The sequence below is a fragment of the Ammospiza nelsoni genome, unplaced genomic scaffold (assembly GCF_027579445.1).
Source record: "Ammospiza nelsoni isolate bAmmNel1 unplaced genomic scaffold, bAmmNel1.pri scaffold_40, whole genome shotgun sequence".
Classification (NCBI taxonomy): Eukaryota; Metazoa; Chordata; class Aves; order Passeriformes; family Passerellidae; genus Ammospiza; species Ammospiza nelsoni.
The window spans coordinates 521,278-526,838 of NW_026683188.1; positions in this window are offsets into that span (position 1 = coordinate 521,278).

Here is a 5,561-nt window from a genome sequence, read left to right on the forward strand (position 1 = left end):
CCCTAGGAAGGTAAATCAGCCGGGTATTAGGGTTCTTCCTAAGGGAAAAGCCGTGAAAGCAGCCATGTTGTGGCACTTCTGCACTCCCTTTGGGATGCCTTTGGCAGATGAAGTAAGCCTGGAACTCAGGGCTTCCTGGTTAAAGAAATCCAAGCCCTAGGCTGAACCCTAACCCTAACCCTAGGCAGATAAATCAGCCTAGGTATAGGGATGGTGCCAAGGAAAAAGCTGTGAAAGCTGCCATGTTGTTGCACTTTTGTACTCCCCTTGGGATGCCTTGAACAGCTGCAGTGTGCCTGGAGCCCAGGGCTTCCTAGTTTTAAAAATCCTAGCCCTAGGCCTAAGCCTAACAGTAACCCTGGGAAGGTAAATCAGCCTGGTGTTAGGCTTCTTGCCAAGGAAAAAGCCGTGAAAGCAGCCATGTTGTGGCACTTTTGCACTCCCTTTTGGATGCCTTTCACAGCTGCAGTGTGCCTGGAACTCAGGGCTTCCTGATTTTAAAAATCCTAGCCCTAGGCCGAACCCCAACCCTAAGACGAGAAAGGCAAATCAGCCAGGAATTAGGCATGTCCCCAAGGAAAAAGCTGTGGAGGCAGGCATGTTGTGCTACTTTTGCGCTCTTCTTGGCTAGTCCTTCGCAGCTGCTGTGTTCTTGGAACTCAGGGCTTTCTGGTTAATAGAGCCCTTACCCTAGGCGTAACTCAAACCTTAACCCTAGGAAGGAAAATCAGCCTATGGTTCGGGATGGTCTCATGGAAATATCAGTGGTGGCAGCCAAGTTGCGTCACTTTTGCGCTCCCCTTGGGATGCCTTTCGCAGCTGCAGTGTGCCTGGAGCCCAGGGCTTCCTGGTTTTAAAAGTCCTAGGCCTAAGCCTAACAGTAACCCTAGGAAGGTAAATCAGCCGGGTATTAGGGTTCTTCCTAAGGGAAAAGCCGTGAAAGCAGCCATGTTGTGGCACTTCTGCACTCCCTTTGGGATGCCTTTGGCAGATGAAGTAAGCCTGGAACTCAGGGCTTCCTGGTTAAAGAAATCCAAGCCCTAGGCTGAACCCTAACCCTAACCCTAGGCAGATAAATCAGCCTAGGTATAGGGATGGTGCCAAGGAAAAAGCTGTGAAAGCTGCCATGTTGTTGCACTTTTGTACTCCCCTTGGGATGCCTTGAACAGCTGCAGTGTGCCTGGAGGCCAGGGCTTCCTTGTTTCAAAAATCCTAGCCCTAGGCCTAAGCCTAACAGTAACCCTGGGAAGGTAAATCAGCCTGGTGTTAGGCTTCTTGCCAAGGAAAAAGCCATGAAAGCAGCCATGTTGTGGCACTTTTGCACTCCCTTTTGGATGCCTTTCACAGCTCCAGTGTGCCTGGAACTCAGGGCTTCCTGATTTTAAAAATCCTAGCCCTAGGCCGAACCCCAACCCTAAGACGAGAAAGGCAAATCAGCCAGGAATTAGGCATGTCCCCAAGGAAAAAGCTGTGGAGGCAGGCATGTTGTGCTACTTTTGCGCTCTTCTTGGCTAGTCCTTCGCAGCTGCTGTTTTCTTGGAACTCAGGGCTTTCTGGTTAATAGAGCCCTTACCCTAGGCGTAACTCAAACCTTAACCCTAGGAAGGAAAATCAACCTATGGTTCGGGATGGTCTCATGGAAATATCAGTGGTGGCAGCCAAGTTGCGTCACTTTTGCGCTCCCCTTGGGATGCCTTTCGCAGCTGCAGTGTGCCTGGAGCCCAGGGCTTCCTGGTTTTAAAAGTCCTAGGCCTAAGCCTAACAGTAACCCTAGGAAGGTAAATCAGCCGGGTATTAGGGTTCTTCCTAAGGGAAAAGCCGTGAAAGCAGCCATGTTGTGGCACTTCTGCACTCCCTTTGGGATGCCTTTGGCAGATGAAGTAAGCCTGGAACTCAGGGCTTCCTGGTTAAAGAAATCCAAGCCCTAGGCTGAAGCCTAACCCTAACCCTAGGCAGATAAATCAGCCTAGGTATAGGGATGGTGCCAAGGAAAAAGCTGTGAAAGCTGCCATGTTGTTGCACTTTTGTACTCCCCTTGGGATGCCTTGAACAGCTGCAGTGTGCCTGGAACTCAGGGCTTCCTGTTTCAAAAATCCTAGCCCTAGGCCTAAGCCTAACAGTAACCCTGGGAAGGTAAATCAGCCTGGTGTTAGGCTTCTTGCCAAGGAAAAAGCCATGAAAGCAGCCATGTTGTGGCACTTTTGCACTCCCTTTTGGATGCCTTTCACAGCTCCAGTGTGCCTGGAACTCAGGGCTTCCTGATTTTAAAAATCCTAGCCCTAGGCCGAACCCCAACCCTAAGACGAGAAAGGCAAATCAGCCAGGAATTAGGCATGTCCCCAAGGAAAAAGCTGTGGAGGCAGGCATGTTGTGCTACTTTTGCGCTCTTCTTGGCTAGTCCTTCGCAGCTGCTGTTTTCTTGGAACTCAGGGCTTTCTGGTTAATAGAGCCCTTACCCTAGGCGTAACTCAAACCTTAACCCTAGGAAGGAAAATCAACCTATGGTTCGGGATGGTCTCATGGAAATATCAGTGGTGGCAGCCAAGTTGCGTCACTTTTGCGCTCCCCTTGGGATGCCTTTCGCAGCTGCAGTGTGCCTGGAGCCCAGGGCTTCCTGGTTTTAAAAGTCCTAGGCCTAAGCCTAACAGTAACCCTAGGAAGGTAAATCAGCCGGGTATTAGGGTTCTTCCTAAGGGAAAAGCCGTGAAAGCAGCCATGTTGTGGCACTTCTGCACTCCCTTTGGGATGCCTTTGGCAGATGAAGTAAGCCTGGAACTCAGGGCTTCCTGGTTAAAGAAATCCAAGCCCTAGGCTGAAGCCTAACCCTAACCCTAGGCAGATAAATCAGCCTAGGTATAGGGATGGTGCCAAGGAAAAAGCTGTGAAAGCTGCCATGTTGTTGCACTTTTGTACTCCCCTTGGGATGCCTTGAACAGCTGCAGTGTGCCTGGAACTCAGGGCTTCCTGTTTCAAAAATCCTAGCCCTAGGCCTAAGCCTAACAGTAACCCTGGGAAGGTAAATCAGCCTGGTGTTAGGCTTCTTGCCAAGGAAAAAGCCGTGAAAGCAGCCATGTTGTGGCACTTTTGCACTCCCTTTTGGATGCCTTTCACAGCTGCAGTGTGCCTGGAACTCAGGGCTTCCTGATTTTAAAAATCCTAGCCCTAGGCCGAACCCCAACCCTAAGACGAGAAAGGCAAATCAGCCAGGAATTAGGCATGTCCCCAAGGAAAAAGCTGTGGAGGCAGGCATGTTGTGCTACTTTTGCGCTCTTCTTGGGTAGTCCTTCGCAGCTGCTGTGTTCTTGGAACTCAGGGCTTTCTGGTTAATAGAGCCCTTACCCTAGGCGTAACTCAAACCTTAACCCTAGGAAGGAAAATCAACATATGTTTCGGGATGGTCTCATGGAAATATCAGTGGTGGCAGCCAAGTTGCGTCACTTTTGCGCTCCCCTTGGGATGCCTTTCGCAGCTGCAGTGTGCCTGGAGCCCAGGGCTTCCTGGTTTTAAAAGTCCTAGGCCTAAGCCTAACAGTAAGCCTAGGAAGGTAAATCAGCCGGGTATTAGGGTTCTTCCTAAGGGAAAAGCCGTGAAAGCAGCCATGTTGTGGCACTTCTGCACTCCCTTTGGGATGCCTTTGGCAGATGAAGTAAGCCTGGAACTCAGGGCTTCCTGGTTAAAGAAATCCAAGCCCTAGGCTGAACCCTAACCCTAACCCTAGGCAGATAAATCAGCCTAGGTATAGGGATGGTGCCAAGGAAAAAGCTGTGAAAGCTGCCATGTTGTTGCACTTTTGTACTCCCCTTGGGATGCCTTGAACAGCTGCAGTGTGCCTGGAGCTAAGGGCTTCCTAGTTTCAAAAATCCTAGCCCTAGGCCTAAGCCTAACAGTAACCCTGGGAAGGTAAATCAGCCTGGTGTTAGGCTTCTTGCCAAGGAAAAAGCCGTGAAAGCAGCCATGTTGTGGCACTTTTGCACTCCCTTTTGGATGCCTTTCACAGCTGCAGTGTGCCTGGAACTCAGGGCTTCCTGATTTTAAAAATCCTAGCCCTAGGCCGAACCCCAACCCTAAGACGAGAAAGGCAAATCAGCCAGGAATTAGGCATGTCCCCAAGGAAAAAGCTGTGGAGGCAGGCATGTTGTGCTACTTTTGCGCTCTTCTTGGCTAGTCCTTCGCAGCTGCTGTGTTCTTGGAACTCAGGGCTTTCTGGTTAATAGAGCCCTTACCCTAGGCGTAACTCAAACCTTAACCCTAGGAAGGAAAATCAACATATGTTTCGGGATGGTCTCATGGAAATATCAGTGGTGGCAGCCAAGTTGCGTCACTTTTGCGCTCCCCTTGGGATGCCTTTCGCAGCTGCAGTGTGCCTGGAGCCCAGGGCTTCCTGGTTTTAAAAGTCCTAGGCCTAAGCCTAACAGTAAGCCTAGGAAGGTAAATCAGACCGGTATTTGGGTTCTTCCTAAGGGAAAAGCCGTGAAAGCAGCCATGTTGTGGCACTTCTGCACTCCCTTTGGGATGCCTTTGGCAGATGAAGTAAGCCTGGAACTCAGGGCTTCCTGGTTAAAGAAATCCAAGCCCTAGGCTGAACCCTAACACTAACCCTAGGCAGGTAAATCAGCCTAGGTATAGGGATGGTGCCAAGGAAAAAGCTGTGAAAGCTGCCATGTTGTTGCACTTTTGTACTCCCCTTGGGATGCCTTGAACAGCTGCAGTGTGCCTGGAGCTAAGGGCTTCCTAGTTTTAAAAATCCTAGCCCTAGGCCTAAGCCTAACAGTAACCCTGGGAAGGTAAATCAGCCTGGTGTTAGGCTTCTTGCCAAGGAAAAAGCCGTGAAAGCAGCCATGTTGTGGCACTTTTGCACTCCCTTTTGGATGCCTTTCAGAGCTGCAGTGTGCCTGGAACTCAGGGCTTCCTGATTTTAAAAATCCTAGCCCTAGGCCGAACCCCAACCCTAAGACGAGAAAGGCAAATCAGCCAGGAATTAGGCATGTCCCCAAGGAAAAAGCTGTGGAGGCAGGCATGTTGTGGTACTTTTGCGCTCTTCTTGGCTAGTCCTTCGCAGCTGCTGTGTTCTTGGAACTCAGGGCTTTCTGGTTAATAGAACCGTTACCCTAGGCGTAACTCAAACCTTAAGCCTAGGAAGGAAAATCAGCCTATGGTTCGGGATGGTCTCATGGAAATATCAGTGGTGGCAGCCAAGTTGCGTCACTTTTGCGCTCCCCTTGGGATGCCTTTCGCAGCTGCAGTGTGCCTGGAGCCCAGGGCTTCCTGGTTTTAAAAGTCCTAGGCCTAAGCCTAACAGTAACCCTAGGAAGGTAAATCAGCCGGGTATTAGGGTTCTTCCTAAGGGAAAAGCCGTGAAAGCAGCCATGTTGTGGCACTTCTGCACTCCCTTTGGGATGCCTTTGGCAGATGAAGTAAGCCTGGAACTCAGGGCTTCCTGGTTAAAGAAATCCAAGCCCTAGGCTGAACCCTAACCCTAACCCTAGGCAGATAAATCAGCCTAGGTATAGGGATGGTGCCAAGGAAAAAGCTGTGAAAGCTGCCATGTTGTTGCACTTTTG